We start from the raw sequence: 19207 nt of genomic DNA, 5'->3' as shown, positions 1-19207 counted from the left end.
TTCTCTCTCTGACTTATTTCACTTAGCATAACACCCTCAAGGTCCACCTATGTTGTCACAAATGACCGGATTTCATCATTTCTTATGGTTGTATTATGGAGTAGTATTCCATTATGTATATGTACCACATCTTCTTTATCCATTCATCCCTTGATGGGCACCTAGGTTGCTTCCAAGTCTTGGCTATTGTGTATAATGCTGCAATGAACACAGGGGTGCATGTATCTTTATGCATTTGTGTTTTCAAGTTCTTTGGATAAATACCCAGCAGTGGAATAGCTGGATCATATGGTAGATCTGTTCTTAATTTTCTGAGGATACTCCATACTGTTTTCCATAGTGGCTTCACCAGTTTGCACTCCCACCAGCAGAGTACAAGGGTACCCTTCTCTCCGCATCCTCTCCAACGCTTGTTGTTTCCTGTCTTAACTATAGCCGTTCTGACTGGAGTGAGGTGATACCTCATTGTAGTTTTGATTTGCATTTCCCTGATAGCTAATGATGTTGAGCATCTTTTCATATGCCTGTTGGCCATGTGTATATCTTCTTTGGAGAAATCTCTGTTCAGATCTTTTGCCCATTTTTTAATTGGGTTGTTGTTTTTTTTGTTCTTGAGATGTATGAGTTCTTTGTATATTTTGGATATTAACTCTCTATCTGATATATGGTTTGCAAATATCTTCTCCCAATTGTTAGGTTGTCTTTTCTTTTTGTTGATGGTTTCCTTTCCTGGGTGGAAGCTTTTTAGTTTGATGTAGTGCCATTTGTTCATTTTTTTCTTTTGTTTCCCTTGCCCAGTCAGACATGATACTTGAAAATATGCTGCTAAGACGAATGTCAAAGAGCATATTTCCTATGTTTTCTTCTAAAAGTTTCATGGTTTTGGGTCTTACATTCAAATCTTTAATCCATTTTGAGTTGATTTTTGTGCATGGTGTAAGGGAATGGTCTACTTTCATTCTTTTGCATGTGGCTGTCCAGTTTTCCCAACACCATTTATTGAAGAGACTCTCCTTCCTTCGTTGTATGCTCTTGGCTCCCTTGTCGAATATTAGCTGTCCACAAATGTGTGGGCTTATTTCTGGGCTCTCGATTCTGTTCCATTGATCTGTGTGTCTGTTTTTGTGCCAGTGCCATGCTGTTTTGGTTACGATCGGCTTTGTTGTATATTTTGAAATCAGGGAGTGTGATACCTCCAGCTTTGCTCTTTTTTCTCAAGAATCCTTTGGCTATTTGGGGTCTTTTGTTGTCCTATATAAATTTTAGGATTCTTTGTTCTATTTCTGTGAAAAATGTTGTTGGAACTTTGATAAGTATTGCATTGAATCCATAGATTGCTTTAGGAAGTATCCTATACACTAACAGTGAAGTAGCAGAAAGAGAAATTAAGAATACAATCCCATTTATAATTGCAACAAAAAGAATAAAATACCTAGGAATAAACTTAACCAAAGAGGTGAAAGATCTGTACACCGGAAACTATAAAACATTGTTGAAAGAAATTGAAGAAGACACAAAAAAATGGAAAGATATTCTGTGCTCTTGGATTGGAAGAATTAACCTAGTTAAAATGTCCTTTGCTCATTTTTAAAATTATGTTTTAATTCTTTTGCTTGTTAACTTCACTATACTTCAATATATTAGGAAGGATAGGCTTTAGTTTGTTCTATTGTTACACGTATTTTTTTCCAGTTTACCTTTTTGTTTTAACTTGTGTTTATTCTTAATTTATGTATGTAATACATATGTATGTTTCTATGTAATAAAATTTATTACATACTTTCTAAGGATAATTTTGGCTGCTCTGTTTTGTATACAGTGCAAGTGGGTATGGAGGAAAGCATGGAGGCAAGTTAAGAGGCTATTGCAATAATCCAGGGGAGAAATGATGGTGACTCAAATTAGCAAGACAGCACTGGAAATAGTTGGAAATTATCAGATGTGGGGTATATTTTGAAGATAGAACCAACAGAAATTGCTAATGGATGTGAGCTGTAGGAAGGGAGAAAAAAGTTGAGGATGAAGACAATGTTTCTGACCTGAGCAACTGAAAGGTGGACTTGTCATCAACTGATTCCATGGAAGATACAGGTTTAGGATGAGACTTCCAAAGGGAGATGGGGAGCAGGCAATTGGATAATCAAGTCTGAGGAGAATGATAGCCTGGAGATATGAATGTGGGCACTGACAATATATGAGTGATATTCAAAGTTGTAAGATTGGATGAGATCCCATAGGGAATGAATGCAGAGGAACAACTGAGCCCTGGGGAAATGAGGAGAAACTAACAAAAGAGAGTAAAAAGAGATGACCCTTTGTTTGAAGGAGTACCAAAGGAATGGGGGTCCCAAAGCCAAGTTGAAGAAATATTTCAAGGAATGAGTATTAATCTTTATAAAATACTTCTTATCTGTTGAGTAAAAGAACTGAGAGATTCTATTTAATTTAGCAGTGTGAACAATGTGACTTTCATAAGATTGTTTTTGATAGAATGAGGAGCTGAAAGGAAGATTAGGGATATAGTGAATATTTGTGTGTGTGTGAGGAAGATTGGCCCTGAGCTAACATCTGTGCCCATCTTCTTCTATTTTATGTGAGATGCTGCCACAGCATGGCTTGATGAGTGGTGCTAGGTCCGCCCTTGGGATCTGAACCTGTGAACCCCAAGCCACCAAGGTGGAACACACGAACTTAACCACTGTGCTACCAAGCTTTCCCCTATAGTGAATATTTTTTAATCATAAATATTATAGCATATTGTATGTTAATCAGAATGATGTAGTAAATAGGGCAAATTCAATAGTACAGCAGGAAAAGAGAAACATATTGGTGTTATGTCCTTGAGTTGATGAGATAAAATTTGATCTATCCCAAATTACATTATTTGGTGCTCACTAGGGACATATAGTCAGCATGGTTGTGTTTGCTCCAGCTTCACTCATCTGTCCAGTGATAAGAATAGACTAAAAAGAGGATTAAATTCAACTAGGATTTTGACATTTCCAGGCAGTTGTATGTGACAGAGAAGGAGGTATTGGATTTGAGGTTAGATACAAGAGGTGATGGGCCATGGGATTCAAACTGGCTAAGGATGGAAGTTAGGACATGAAAGGGTGAAAGAAAGGGAACATGTGCTAGGATAATAGCTTGCAGGTTCTAGGAAGGAATAACAATTGTTGAAGCCAGGGAATTAATGGGAAGACCTTGAAAGATTGGAGGCGATGAGAGTAGAATGCCTGAAATGCAGGAAATGAAGAAAGCGTAATAATTGTTTAAAACACTATTGGGTGGGGACTGCGCCATGGGGTAGTGGTTAAGTTCAGTGCGGTTTGATGGCCTGGGTTCGTGGGTTTGGATCCCAGGTGTGTACCTACACCACTCGTCAGCCATGCTGAGGGAGAGACCCACATACAAAATAAAGGAAGATTGGCACAGATGTTAGCTCAGGACTAATTTTCCTCAAGTGGGTGTCGTGGTAAGAGGGGGTGGGAGGAAGACTGGCAACAGATATTAGCTCTGGGCAAATCTTTCTGGCCAAAAAAAAAATGTATATATATATAGGGTAATACCACAGTGTACTGTAGGGTAAAGAACACTCATTTAAAGAGAGGAGGTCAAGGAACTGAGAACCAGTTTTGGAAGGATTATCTATGTGACTATTAAAATCATTCAAGAGCTAAAACAGGAGAGAATAACAGGGAACCAGGAACCAACATCTCCAAAGAATGAATGGAAATTTTGTGTCAGCCTGTAAATGACACCAAAATGCTTCCCTTTTTTTTTTTTTAAAGATTTTATTTTTTTCCTTTTTCTCCCCAAAGCCTCCCGGTACATAGTTGTATATTCTTCGTTGTGGGTCCTTCTAGTTGTGACATGTGGGACACTGCCTCAGTGTGGTCTGATGAGCAGTGCCATGTCCGCGCCCAGGATTCGAACCAACAAAACACTGGGCCGCCTGCAGCAGAGTGCGTGAACTTAACCACTGGGCCATGACCCAAAATGCTTCCCTTTTAATTTGCTTTATATAGCTTCAGTTTTTTTTAATCTAGAACATCACATCTATCATTAGTATTCAATAACTTTTTAAAAAATCTAAATCATCTAACACTAAAAAATAGTCCCAACTGGTTTAAATCTGAGTTTTCTTTCTTCTTTGTGGAAAATATTTTATTTATTTGTTTAATTATTTATTTATAGTTTTAGAAAATAGCTTTATGCTTAACAAATTTGGATAATAGAACACGGTATTTAAAACAATTAAAAAAAAATTCCTACCCTGTTCATCTTCCATCTCATACTTCACAAGTGCATTATTTTCCTTATCATAATTGCCCAGAGGGACCATTGAATGGGAGAGTTCACAGGAGTCTTATGTATACATAATCTAGTACACTTATTTTACAAGTGACAAAACTGAGATCCATAAAAAGTGTTATTTGCTCAAGGACACTTGTCTAGTTAGTGTCAGTTCCTTGCTGGGTCTTGATACCAAGATTAATGCCCTGATTTCTGGTCCAAGCTGACCCTACTTAGTGGTGTGGGAGTAGGTCTGATGAGATTGCTCTAAAGATATAGCCTAATAAATCACATAGACTCTAGGATTTTGTTTTGACCTGCTCAATCTGCTTTGTCATTAGAAAAAAATTTTAACACAAATTATAACATGTTTCCATTCTAAAAGGGTGTGAGCTGTAAACTTCTGTTTAAAAAACTGTATGTGCTAAACCTGAATGCCTTAAGTAAGTAAATTTTTATACCTTCAACTTTGGGAGAGGATTACATAGTTTTAAAATATCCACAAAAGTACTCATGCTGACATTCAGATTTTATATACACTGACTACCATTTATTTTAATCAAGCAGTGTCCTCCACTATGTCAATCTTGACTGTCATGAAGCAGAAAAAGGAATATTGCCTGAACCGACCCTAGAGAAATTCTGTAATGGAACTTAATTCAGTAAAGGATGACTAATAATTACACAACACCTAGGTGGGACAATCCACTTTAAAAGAAGCTTAGTTTAAATCAATATGGGTATTGAACAGAAACATATTTTCATTTTCTAGTCAAGACTATCTTGTTTTAAATTGTATCTTGTAATGTATCTATTTCTTATCTTCATGTCATATGCAAGTAGACAAAATCTGGTCTATCCTAAGAAAGTTTTCCAAAGACTTTCCAATATTCTTTCCAAAAAAAGAATATTTTCCAAATCCTAATTTAAGGAAGAAAAACTAAAAATAAAAATGACATAGCTTAGTGATAAAAGAGGTCCATGTTCTGAGATATACATTGTTTAGAATTCCCAGTAGTAGCTGTCAGTTCCATGTAAGTATTGAAGGCACAGAGCTGCTGAACTCCTTAGCAAAATATATAGTTTATCGCCAAAATGCTCGCACACACACACACACACACAGAAGCCTCCCCAAACTTTTGGCATCAGAGAGAAGAAATCCATAGTGATTCTTCTCCAATCAAGATTCAAAGCATTTATCATTTGCACCACATATTTAGCAATTTAACCTTCTTTCATTTATGTCTCATGCTCTCAACTAAATCATAGGGTCAGGAATTATTCTTAGATTTCGTCCTCCCACAATGATGAGTAGAGTACCCTATACATTGACAACTCTTAATGATTGTTACATGCACCTAGCAAGACAAACCATAGTCTGATTGGGAAAGGGGGGACTCAAAAAGAGAAACATTAGAAAACCTCACAATGATTATTACTTTTGAATTTATTTCCTAATAATAAAGTATATATAGTCATATTTAGAGAAAAATAACATTTGAAAACAGGTTGTGAATAGAAAAGAAAGCCTAGCTCTTTGGTTCGATGTAATAATGAAATCTTGCTCTAGAAATTCCCTTTTCAAAATATGAGTTCTTGAAGACCAAAAAAAAAAAATGTTGTACTAGGATTTTTTTCGGCTACGTTGTCTTAAAACATGTATTTATGGCAAAATGTTTTCTATTCTTATTTCTGTATGTTTCCCATGTAGACTCTTGAGACAAATAGGAGCAATCTGTTTCTATTAACTTTAAAAATAGAAAAAAAAAGCTAGACTAATGATAAAGGGAAAGAATCCTAGCTGTTTTCTTTGTTGCACAGTCAACAAACGGCTAACGGAAATGAAGAAGAGAGGCCAAGAGCACTGTCTTTGGAGTCAGGCAGACCTGGTGCCTGTCTACCTCCACCGTTGCCTAGCTAACAAGGAAATACTTAGGAAGTCATTAGCCCTGCACGGCAAACATATGAAGCATACAGTGAGGTCAGCCATTCATGTTTTATCATTTCTGACACAGCATATAAAATGCCCGTATGTTTTTTGATAACTGTTCTCTACGTGAGGATATATCATGAGGGTTTTGCTTTTCATTGAGAGCATGATAGAATTTTATATAACTTTCAAAGACACACTTTTGAAATTACTTCAGACTCTGGAACCGCTACTTTTCTGAGGCTTCTCCTCCAGTCCCAACTCCCTCAACCAACGTCACAGCCAGGACTGCATCAGGACCGCTCTGCAGTTCCCGCCGTCGGCCATCTGCCATCTAGAACAGGCCTCCAGTACTCTCTCTTTCATTAACTCTCTTTAAAACTCAACTAAAAAGATCCTCTTCTTCCTCGCTTGTATATTTTTAACTCCTCCTTGCCAAGGATTTTAACTTTGTAACTTAATGTCCTAATTTATTTTAGCCTTCATTTTTTCCTAATATCATTATAAATATTCTATATAATTTTACCCTTCAGATGATGATATATTCTATATGTGTAATAAATTAGCCTTGATTCATAATGTAAATGACTTGTCTTTTTAGTATTTTTGCATCATAAAATAACATAACTCAATCAATCCTTTTAGATTAATAGAAAATGATTACAAAATATAAAAGATAAAATTAAGACATTTTTACTAAAGAATGTAGCAAGGAAAATAGAGATGTGAAACTAAGGTGAAATGAAACAAGAATTAAATTTTTTTTAATTTTTATTTTTTCAAGATGTACATCATATTTCAAATTCTGTATACATTACATCATGTTCACCACCCGAACACTAATTATAGTCCATCCCCTCACATGTGAGCCTAATCACCCCTTTTGCCCTTCCCCCTCCCCCCTTCCCCAAAGGTAACCACCAGTCCAATCTCTTGAAATTAGATTTTGGAGGAAAATTAGTAAGTTAGCCAGTTACTTGACAACCACTTATAAAGAATCTGCTCTGTTCAAGTCACTGTGTTAGAAACCAGAAGGTTGAAGACTCTAAGAAGTTTGTAATCTAATAATACACATAAATAGAATATATTTCCAAGAATAATAAAGTTGGAGGTCTCACATTTCCTGATTTCAAAAGTTATTACAAAGCTATAGTAATCAAAACAGTAATCAAAACTGGCATAAAGACAGACATATAGACCTATGGAATAAAACAGAAAAAAAAACAGTAATAAGCCCTCACGTGTGAGGTCAAATGATTTTCAACAAGGGTGCCAAGACCATTCATTGTAGAAAGGACAGTTTTTTCAACAAATGGTATTGGGAAAACTCAATATTAATAGGCAAAAGAGTGAAGTTGGACCCTTACCTTATACCACTTGCAAAAATTCAGTCAAAAGGGACTAAAGATATAAACATAAGAGTTAAAACTATAAACTCTTAGAAGAAAATATAGGAGAACTCTTCATAACATTGGATTGAGAAATAATTTCTTGGCTATGAAACCAGAACCACAGGCAACAAAAGAAAAATTTAGATAAATTGGACTTAAAAATTAAAACCTTTTGTGCTTTAAAGGATGCTATCAAGAAAGTGAAAAGGCAACCTATAGAATGGGAGAAAATATTTGCATATCATATATCTGATAATGGATTAATATCCAAAATATATAAAGAACTCTTTATAACTCAACAACAAAAACAAACAACCCACTTTAAAAAATGAGCAAATAGACATTTCTCCAAAGAAGATATACTAATGGTCAATAAGAACATGAAGATACTCAACATTACTAATCATTAGGGAAATGCAAATCAAAACCACAATGATACCACTTCATACCTATTTAGATGACTATGATAAGAAACAACAAAAAACCCCAAATAAAACAGAAAATAATAAGTTTTGGCCAGGATGTGGAGAAATTGGAATTGTCAGTGTAACCACTATGGAAAATGATATGGAAGTTCCTCAAAAAATTAACATAAAAATTAAACATAGAAATACTATGTGATCCAGAAATTCTACTTCTGGGTATATACCCCAAAGAATTGAAAGCAGGGACGTAAACAGATATTTGTACACCATGTTCATAGCAGCATTATTCCCAATAGTTAAAAGATGGAAACAACCCATGTGTCCATTAACAGGCGAATGGATAAGCAAAATGTGATAGATACATATGATGGAATATTATTCAGCCTGCAAAAAGGAAGAAAATTCTGACACATGTTACAACATGGATGAACCTTGAAGACATTAGGCTAAATGAAATAAGACAAACACAAAGGACAAATATTGTATGAGTTCCCTTAGACGAGCTACCATGTAATAATAGAAAATATACATATTGGTCTCTGTGCCCAGTTCCTGAGCTCCCAAATCCATTTGAATTTCCTGGGTGACAGGAGTGTCTTTTGGTCTGATGAGGTAACTCTGAGTGGGCTCCTAGTTGGCTCCAAGATGGGAGCTGGTCACCAGAAAGACCAAGCCATGATTAGAAGCTTGGAATTTTCCGCCCCACTCCCCATTCTCCAGAGGGGCTAGAAATGGACTTAGTGATCTATTATGCCTACCTGATGAAGCCTCCACAAAAATCTCCAAAGTATGGGGTTCAGAGAGCTTTAGGGGGGCTAACACATGACACTGCTGGCAGACTGGCACACCCAGTGAGGGCATGGAAGCTCCACACCACTTCCCACATACCTTGCCCTTGCATCTCTTCCATCTGAATGTTCATCTGTTTCCCTTATCGTAGCCTTTAATAAACTGGTAAATGTTTTTCCCTGAGTTCTGTGAGCCACTCTAACAAATTAATCAAACCTGAAGAGAGGGTCATGAGAACCTCACATTTATAGCCCATAGACCAGAAAGAAGCACAGGTGACAACCTGGACTTGTGATTGGAATCTGAAGTGGGTGGAAGAAGTCTTGTGGGACTGAACCCTTAACCTGTGTAATCTGATGTTATCTCCAGACAGTATCAGAATTGAGTTAAATTGTAGGATACCCAGCTACTGTTGTAGAGAATTGCTTGGTGGGGAAAAAACCCCATATCTGGTGTTAGAAGTGTTGTGAGTATGGTAGTAGTGTGAAAGTAAAGGAGAAACACAGGATAGTGTAGGTTTTTCCTCCTCAGGTACCTAGAATAGTCAAATTCATAGAGACAGAAAGCAGAATGGTGCTTGTCAGGGACTGAGGGTGGAGGGTGATGGGGAATGGAGAATTCTTATTTAACGGATACAAGTTTTCTTTTGGGGAAGATGAGAAAGTTCTGGAGATGAATGGTGGTGATGATTGTCAACAATGTGAATGTACTTAACATCACCGAACTGCACACTTACAAATAGTTAAAATGGTAAATTTCATGTTATGTATACTTTACACAATAAAAAAAATAACTTCCAAGCCTATTGAATAGATCCAGTTGAGAAAAATACATACAAAATACGCCTATATGTAATCATAAGTAATCAGAGAAACACAAATTAAAACAATGTGATTTTTATTCACCCATCAGATTGACAAAAATACACATGTATATACAGTTTGATGAAGTTGCATATCAATAAGCCTGCTGGATGTATATTTTCCTTTTTCTCAAGAGTGCTGTCTTTCGAAGGGCACTATGAATTAACTCAATATTAAAACTGTTGGTAATCCAAAAATCTAATTCTTGTATCTAACCTGGAAGGCATTTGTTCATAAAGAGCCATAAACAAAGACTTTCATTATAGCTTTGTTTTGCAATAGAAATTTAAAAAGAATCCTAGTGACCGTAACCATTTTACTGGATAAATGAATAGTAGTAAATCTACATTATGGAACAAAACAAAAGCTATATACACATACATGCATATGTCTGTAGGAAATGGAGATACTTTCCAGACATATTGTTAAGTGATAATAGAAGCTGCTGAAAAGATCTATAGAATAAAATATTGTATTTGTGAAAAAAAATAATACCCACATCCAAAACACATCTCACTGCAGTATGTAGTTCTCTTTTTTGTGTATGAATTTATATAAAACATTTCTTTAAAGTTGTAGTTAGAAAATTAACATTATATGAACACTGTTGGAAATCAAATAAGGAATTAAATTTTCCAATCTGCCATACTTTAGCAAGATAAATAAGTTTTATTTATAATCTTTGGATTTATAAATATATACATATAACTTTATATAATGTTTCATAGGGTTTATAATATTAATACGTTTGTATGATTTCATTGAGTTGGTGTATCTTAAAATATTTTTCTATTTTTTGTATTCATATTTCTCCTTTTGACAAACTCTGGAGTGCTGGAATAGATATGTTAGTAAATATTGCCATTTATATTTTGAAATATTTTCACAAGACAGATTCTGAGGGCTTGGAATAATGGTCAAAAGCTGTGTTTTGTTCAATAATTCTCCAGAGATACGCAAGCAATTCATATTTCCAGAAGCATCATGTGAGTGTATTGCCTATTGCTTTCAAACCAATTTAACCCACATTGTGTATGATTGTTAACTTTTTTTTCTTATTTGGAAATTATAAATGGCATTTAATGCTGTTTAATTTGCAATATTTTTCACTTTCAAAGGTGAAAAAATATCCAATATTGTGGTGTCCCAAATATATGTTTTCTTCTGGGATTTTTTCCTTTGCTTATTTATTCAAGGAAGTCTTAATATCATAGTTATTAAGTTATATGAATATAATATAGATATTCCTGATTTTCTGTTATATTCTCTGAATTTTCCATTGAATCTGCTTTTTCTTTTTAAATATTTTATTAATATCACTATTATTATATATTTTATAGCAATATTACCATTATTATTATTTTCAGAAATGACATCCTTTTTGTCCCCGATATTTAGTAAAACGTACATGCAGAGACATGCACAAACCGTAACTTTGTGTTATGGTTTAGCTTTATGTATTTACACAAAGTGAAGACATCCGTGTAATCTGCAACCAAATAAAGAACTGAAATACCACCAAAACCTCGAGCCTCATTTCTCTTTTCAATTAGTTCTTGTTACTTGTTATACTAATTTAATTTTATACACACAATTCTGTTAGTCTTTATTTTCTTCGAATTACCTTTTCTCACTTCAAATTTTAGGAATGCATAATGCCCCCCAATATCAGAGAAATACTCAAATTTACTTACACTGGATTTTCAGTGTTTGATCTTGGCTGTTAGTCAACGTGAGTACGTAAACTCTTGGGAATGTAGCTAAAGTAGTCAAAGCTCTACTTAAAATATCAATTTATTAAATCAGTATGCACATGGAAATGATATACGTTAAAATAACGTTATCAATGTTAATTGAGAAATACAGAGTTTTTTCATCCCTCATTTCAGGAAATAGTTCAAAAACCTTACCTATGTCTTTGCTATCACTGTTTTTTGTCATCACTAAAGCTACATTTTTTTGCCATCTAGGTACTTTCCTAAGCACCTCATTTTTGCTGCTGTCGGAGATTTTTAAGATAGATATCCTTTTACATCTGCATATGCTGTTATCCATAGGAGTTTTATTATGAGGCATAAATATCCATTTGCAAAATATATGGACTATTATAAATTGTTCATTTTTTTGTTTCTTTGCTCGCTTGTTTTGTCCTGGAGGTTTATTTTCACGATCGCTAAGTAGTTAAGTATAGTCAGTTGATGTATTATACCATGATGCATCTGGCCCCTAAAAGGATTGATAAGAGCATCTAGCCTTGCAATTGTGAGGTCACTTCCCTATAAAAAATTATCAACTCTGCGTTAAATATATTTGGCTCTTTTTCTTTAAACCGGCTCTATCAGGCGACATCTAACTATATCAGAATTTTTATTTATTGACATCATTTTAGGCCAATATGTCATCTGGGCATTGTATTTTGCAGTTCAAAATATAATCATTGTGATTATGCCCTTCCATACGGGGGATTTTGGAGAGACTTGAATAGATGATGACTATAATTATTTAAAGAACAGCTTTAGGTAAAACATTTTTCTTTATATTCTGGAATATTTGTTAACTTTCTTGTGTCTTACCAAAATGGGAAAACTTGGTGTAAATATATTTAGGTTTAGGTGGTTTAACTTCCTTCCATTACATAGGGCTATGTAACTTCTCTGATGATAAGCAACCTCAAATGAATCGTAAGTACCTGTCAGAAGTTCATACATAGCTGGACTCCTTGTTTCAACTCAAATCCACCATTACACCCATGCCTGTCTCTCTCTCTCCGAGCGATTCATAGATCGAGCTGCAAAGAGCTGCTTCGACTTCTTGGCTCTTTCATGGTGTTATAACAAAACACCTCTGTGCCTAGGTTCTTACATCATCTTTTCATTTTCTCTTCTCAGCGCCTATTTATTTTTCATTATCTTAAAATTACCATGAAAAGTTTTAAATCCATCTAATATGAATTTTGTTATTTGGAGTGAGGCATAGATATAATCCCTTTGACAACAAATAAGTTATCCCAGATCAGTTGTGTATGATCCTTCCTTCTTCTCCTTTGTGTTTATTTCTATATTTTGAATTTTCTATTAGAGATAAAAGTCTGATTTTTTGAGTCTGTTTTGCAGTTAGAAATGCCAATATTTGTGCTAGTGCTTTACAGCTTTAATTACTAGATGACAAAGTTAGTGCTTTCCATCAAAATAGTATTTGATAATCTTACCTTGTTATTATCCAATATATACTTAAAATCTGTTATATTACTAGAAAATATTTTCTGGGATTTTTAGTGGGAACACTTTGTGTACATAAATTTAAGGAGAATATTTTATTTGCTTGCTATGCAATGCCTGCCATGGCAGCTGGATTAAATTACTGACAGCTTTGCAATGTTTTTCATCACTATATAATTTTGAAAATTTGCAAGAATTTTCATCAGACTCATTAAAAGGACAACTGATGCCTGAGTGAGGTAGGAGAATTCTGTTAACGACAACTAGAAGGCAAATATAGGTGCACATTTTAAATTTATAGCTCAAAAATTTTATATGTGAGTCAAGGAAACTGTTAATATACAAACAAACAGCCTTTACAAGTGAAATCCATGTTTTCCCTCCGAGAGCTATGCCATTTTCACTGCTAAGTCATACCTGGGGGATTGCTTTCAAAGGAAATCACAACCAAAATAAAACAACAAGGTAGCATAATGCAGAGGATATCATTGGTAAAGGACATTTCAGAACTTAAGATTCTTTTTGAATATATATTTTATTAGCTCCATAGTAAACTTAAAATCAAGCAAAATAATTTGGTGTTCGATATTCATTTCAGGCGCAAAAAGCACTGGATAGAGATTAAGAAAAAGGAGTTCCTTTCCTAGGTCTGCTCCTTGAAAATGCCAGGTTACTTCTATTCCTCATCTTGATCACGTAAAAAACGGAGATGATAATTACGACTGTGACCGGTCTGCATTTGAGGCATTAGGCAAATTAACCCGAATTTGAACTCCATCAGTCGAAGTAATGGTACTAAAATTGCTTATCCTATCAATGTATTTATACTCTCCCATATTAGCACTGGTTTTACTTAAAAAAAAAAAATCTGTGAGATCCAGCTGGCTTAATAAAGTCTCAAATTTTAGAAAAATATCCTGTATAGCTACAAAATATGTGAAACCATAGGGGTAAGTACAATTATTCTGATCTTCTGGAAAGCACATTGATGAACGAAGACAGGCCGATTAAAGACTGAGACCATTTCCAGGCAATAGTTACATTGTCCATAGCATAAGGCACACACACACACACACACACAAAGAAAAAGAAATTCTTCTCCGGACATCTCTACCCTCTTCAGTTTAAAAATGGTTTTTAAGTTTCCTGTTAGATGTGCCAATCTGGAAGGCCGGAATGAAGGAGAAAGGGAAAGAATTAGACTGTAAAGTTGGTAATACATTAGCTAATTCTTTTACGGAACATTTTGAAGCATAGGGTATTGTCACCTTTTCCTATTCAGTTAACTTTGAGTCTGATATGCATCAAAGCTCAGATGGAAAAGTGAGGCCCAAAGAGACTGACATATAAGCACACAGTTTAAAAATTCAGCAAAAGAAGTAGCGTTGTGCCTAAGATCTTTCTCATAGTTATTCTGAGACTCTAGCTATTTTCTACGTTGTAATAAAAACTGAAAATGAAAAAAAAAAAAGAGAGAGAAAGAAAGAAAAAACACAGTGTGGAATCAAGTTTTGTGAAAGTGACTTAAGTGGGTTTGTTTTGTTTTGTTTTGTTTTTTGGTGAGGAAGATTGACTCTGAGCTAATGTCTATTGTCAATCTTCCTCCATTTGCTTGGGGAAGAGTGGCCCTGAGCTAACAGCTGTGCCAACCCTCCCCTATGTTGTCTGTGGGTTGCCACCACTGCACAGCTTGATGAGTGGTGTAGGTCCACGCCTGGGATCCCAACACGCCAACCCAGGCTGCCAAAGTGGAGTGTGCCAAACCCAACTGCTATGCCACTTGGCCAGCCCCTTAAGTGGCTTTCTGAAGATTTTAAAACATCTGTAGAAAATTTTCTTCTTTTTGCCTGTTGATGGCAGTAGCAAATTATAGGCTCATTTCAACACAATTATTCAAGGACTGTAAATGAATGACCACCACCCTATACCCTATATTTAAATATACGATATTTTAAATTCTCAAATGGGATCCAATGGGAGAGGGTTTGGGAGGAGCCCTGCCTTGATTTCATGAAGTGTGTTGAACCAGTGGCTCATGACTGGATATTCGTGGAACTGCTGACCTCACAGTTGATGCAGCCTTCAAAAGTACTTAACTTAGTAGCAGAGAGTAGCTTACCCCTGGTGAAATCAAGATCAATACTTATTAAATACTTCATGAACTCTATTCATTTCTAAAACAGCCACTTGTCTGCCCTTCCTGTCATGTTCTGAATTAATTTGATATGTAATACAATTCTTACATTTTATATTAGGTTATTTGTATGCTGAAAAGGGAAAGGCAAAGTTCAGATGGGGGGGAGGGTCTGTTGTTAGTGTTTTATCAACTCTCTCTCTTCCCTTTTCTAAGAGTTTGAGTACAATGCCTTCCTTGACGATGATTTCATTACATTTCCTCTTCCTCCTTTATTATTTTTAGGCCTAAACCCACAAGCAAAACATTAAACATTTGTTATATAGTTTCCTCTTAGTTCTTTGAAAAAAAAATGAAGTGATTTCTGTAAACAGAAATTAATCATTTTTCCCAAGTACTCTATGGATAGTCTAGAATGAATGAAGAAAATTCTGGATGTTAGGCTAATTACAAATGTATTAAAATTATTTTGAGGAGGCTTTGTTTAATCTTTATTTTTTTCCTCATTAGAAAAAGTGTCGGTGGGGCCGGCCCATGGCTGAGTGGTTAAGTTCACACGCTCCGCTTCGGCGGCCCAGGGTTTTGCTGGTTCGGATCCTGGGCGCAGACATGGCACCACTCATTAGGCCATGCTGAGGTGGCATCCCACATGCCACAACTGGAAAGACCCACAACTAAAATGTACAACTATGTACTGGGGGGATTCTGGGAGAAAAAGCAGAGAAAAGAAAAAAGAAGAAGATTGGCAACAGTTGTTAGCTCAGGTGCCAATCTTTAAGAAAAAAAAGAGAAAGCGTCAGCAATACGGTATAATCTAGAAAATAAAATCCTATGTAATCTCATCCTTGAGAGATAAATCATGCACATTTGGTTTGTTGCACAATTTTATGATATTTATAACAACATATATGCCTATATTTAAATAATTGTTATCTAATAATTATTAATTAATAATGCTTCTCCATAACTTTCCTATTTCTTAACAAGTCTTGGACAAGGAATTATTTTCCTAGCTGTATGGCATGCTGTTGTATGGGGAAATTTTTAACACGTTTCCTACTGATTGGCATTTGAAAGTTTTGTATGGGGAAATTTTAACACATTTATTACTGATTGGCATTTGAAAGTTTTCTAAATTGTTGGTTATTTTAAACAGCACTGATGTAAAACATTCTTGCACATCCCTGTATATGTCTGTATATTTGAGTATTTCCCTTGGTGAAATTCATAGACTTAGAATGCTGGTTCATAATGTATGTGCATTATAAAGACTATAACAATTTAGATTTATTTCGTCAACACTGTGTCAAAGTGACCATTTCTCCTACTTCATCCAAATAGCCTCAATATTAGCAATCTTTAAAGTCTTCCACGATTGTACAGTGTCTTTTTGTTGCTCTATTTCCTTATGCAGTGCCACATGGTAAAATAATATTATTTATAATAATGCATATTATATGTTTACTTGCTAGAGAAAAATATAAAATAAATAAATTTGTTGCCTAATCAACTCTTACCCAACTACTACAACCTTATCTTGTGTATCTTTCCAGAAGTTTGTTAATTCATGAATACCCAAAACTTTAGCAAATATTTTTCAACTTTTCTTAATTTGATAGCATTCCAGCCTACTTTTGTTTTATTTTTTGTTGAGCATATTTTCATTAAATATTTTATATGAAATTATTTCAATATATGGAAAAAAAACCCTGAGCACTTTGTTCCATGCAGTGGAGAATAACAAACAGCGAACCTGGTTTCGTCTTCTGTTACATTGTTTGCAATAAAATTTGAAGACCTAAAGCTTACTTTTTAAAGGTTTTTTTTTCTTGCGTTAGTCAAAGGATATTGTGTTTATTCTCTAGACAAGTTTTCCACTACCCAATTTCTTATGCCTAGAAAATAGCAGAATTATCTCTCTTTAAATTTATCCTAATCTACATAATATATGTCAGGCCTCATACCATAAAATATAATACAGTTTTGCATAAATGACCTGACACTATATGGTGTCTAAAATTTAAACTAAAATAGCTTCATTTTAATCAATTGCAATCAATTTTGTTAGTGAAATAATTTGATAAAACAAATGTAACAAAGTAAAATATGAAATATTAGTAATTCCCTCTAGATATTTTAAATTTAAAAATTTCCAATCAATAGTATTTAAAATTATTATTTTGACAATATTTTAAATTAATATAATTCCACTATAATTTTTAAGTTAATTTTTTCACTTTGAAAATATTTGGTTCAAGTGTTAAAACAGACAAAAGTATTGAAACAATTGTTTCTCCTTTATTTGTAGGAAGAATAGAGTGAGTTAATATTTCTCAATCATAAAGTGAACTTTCTCTAAGGGTATGATTTTTGGTTGGTTCAGCTGTCCTTTTTAAAAATATTTCCACAATTATTTTTGACGAATGTAGATTTATTGAAAGATCCTCCCCAAAGTAAAGATTTTTTTTAAAATCAATAACATTAAGAATATTAAAATAATAACAATACTTATGTCATACTTAAATTAATTTCATAGGTTTGGTCTGTTACCTGTTATCTTCACCACTACTTGCAGATAAAGCAGGCATTATTTTTAATTTTTCTGAAATTGAGAAAACTGATACTCAGAGAGAATAAATGACTCCCCAAGATTCCAAAACCAGTAAAAAATACTCAACATTAAACTAGAGTTCCCTGAAAGTTAAACCTAAGAAATTACATATACTTTCTATATATACTTTCTATCTATATATGTATGTATGTTCAGGCTAAAATAGACATTTGAGATACTTGGAATGGCCAAACTTAAAAGTTCATTTCCTTAAGAGAAAGGAATAATGGTCAAGTTGTAGAAAAATGGGGGGTATTATGGAAATTCAACAGAATTAAAGCAATGTGAATATGTTGATGCAGTGGAACAGAGAAATAGACAACTCATAGTTTTGAGCTGGGAGTGAATATAATTGAAATGTTAAATGAAATGACAACTTCAGTAAAAATTACTCAAATTTTATTGCAGGGTGAAAATGGTTGAGTAAAAATGCTAGATAGGAAATCATTTGAATTTTGTCCTTTACTCCATTCATTTATGTCCCTCTTCTGTATACATTTACCAACCTAGCATTGAGACTTTCTATAAATTTATTCCTTCCTTTCAAGTATATCTCCTATGACTCTATCACTTTCTAAAATACATTTTTGCTCATTCATATTTTCATAACTTTGCTTAATATTTTCCCCAGACCTGAGATGCCCTCTCTCCCTTTCAATTACTAAATCAAATATTTTCAATACTCTGAATGCAAAAAATAATTTTCTGCTGTGTAGTTCTTTAGTCAATGTCATCCTCAAATGACCCCACCTCCTATGAATTACCATAGAATAATAATAACTCCTATTTCCTGAGAGCTTATTTTGTGGCTGATTATTTTTATGTGCTTTGCTTGTAATATCTCCTTTAATTATCAGAAAAACCCTAACAGAGAGGTAATATTTTGATCCTTATTTTAAAGATGAGCAAACTGAGTCCACAGACTTTAAATAAGTTTCTGAAGATTGCACACCTGTTAAGTAGCTCAACCTGCATTGTTTGACCCATAACCACTTATTATTATTGCCACTTGTCATTCTCATTGATACTTAATGAACATTTGTGTCTTCCTAAACAGGTATACATTCCTTAGTGCCAACAGCATAGATTGGATATTTTGATGTTGGTCATGACACTTAACATAGCTGTGACACACAGTAGGAGCTTAATAAAACTTCAGGGAAAACAAGGACTAAATTTTCAATATTAAGAACTCTGCTACGGCTTATCGAGGAGTTAAAAACAAAAATTAAAATACAAGCCCATACTGATGTGGAACATTTGAATCTAATTTAATTATGATCTTTATATGAAGTAGAAAAAAGTGCATGTGACAGCTGTGATATCCATAAAACCTTTGTTGAAAAGAATTCATTTCTTATGTCTCAATTTTTCCGTTTACACTGAATCTTTTTGTTTGTTTGTTTTCATGATTTTTTAAATTCCAAAAAAGCTATTTTCACCCAAGTTAGCTTCACTGATATGGGTTTAGTGGCTCCTATCTGAAATCATGCTCAGGAAACTTTTTTTTCTTCTTGGCTATTTCAAAAAAGAAAAAATACTTAATATCA

General features: G+C 34.2%; 1 long non-coding RNA gene across 1 annotated transcript in view; it reads left to right on the top strand.

Moving 5' to 3' along the window:
• The window catches only part of LOC123288754 (uncharacterized), a 2093166-nt gene that overhangs the window by 1162505 nt on the left and 911454 nt on the right, over nt 1-19207 (top strand). The window lies entirely within an intron of this gene.

Source organism: Equus asinus, chromosome 9, assembly GCF_041296235.1.
Source record: "Equus asinus isolate D_3611 breed Donkey chromosome 9, EquAss-T2T_v2, whole genome shotgun sequence".
NCBI classification, from domain to species: Eukaryota; Metazoa; Chordata; class Mammalia; order Perissodactyla; family Equidae; genus Equus; species Equus asinus.
This window is presented reverse-complemented; position numbering and strand designations above follow the sequence as displayed.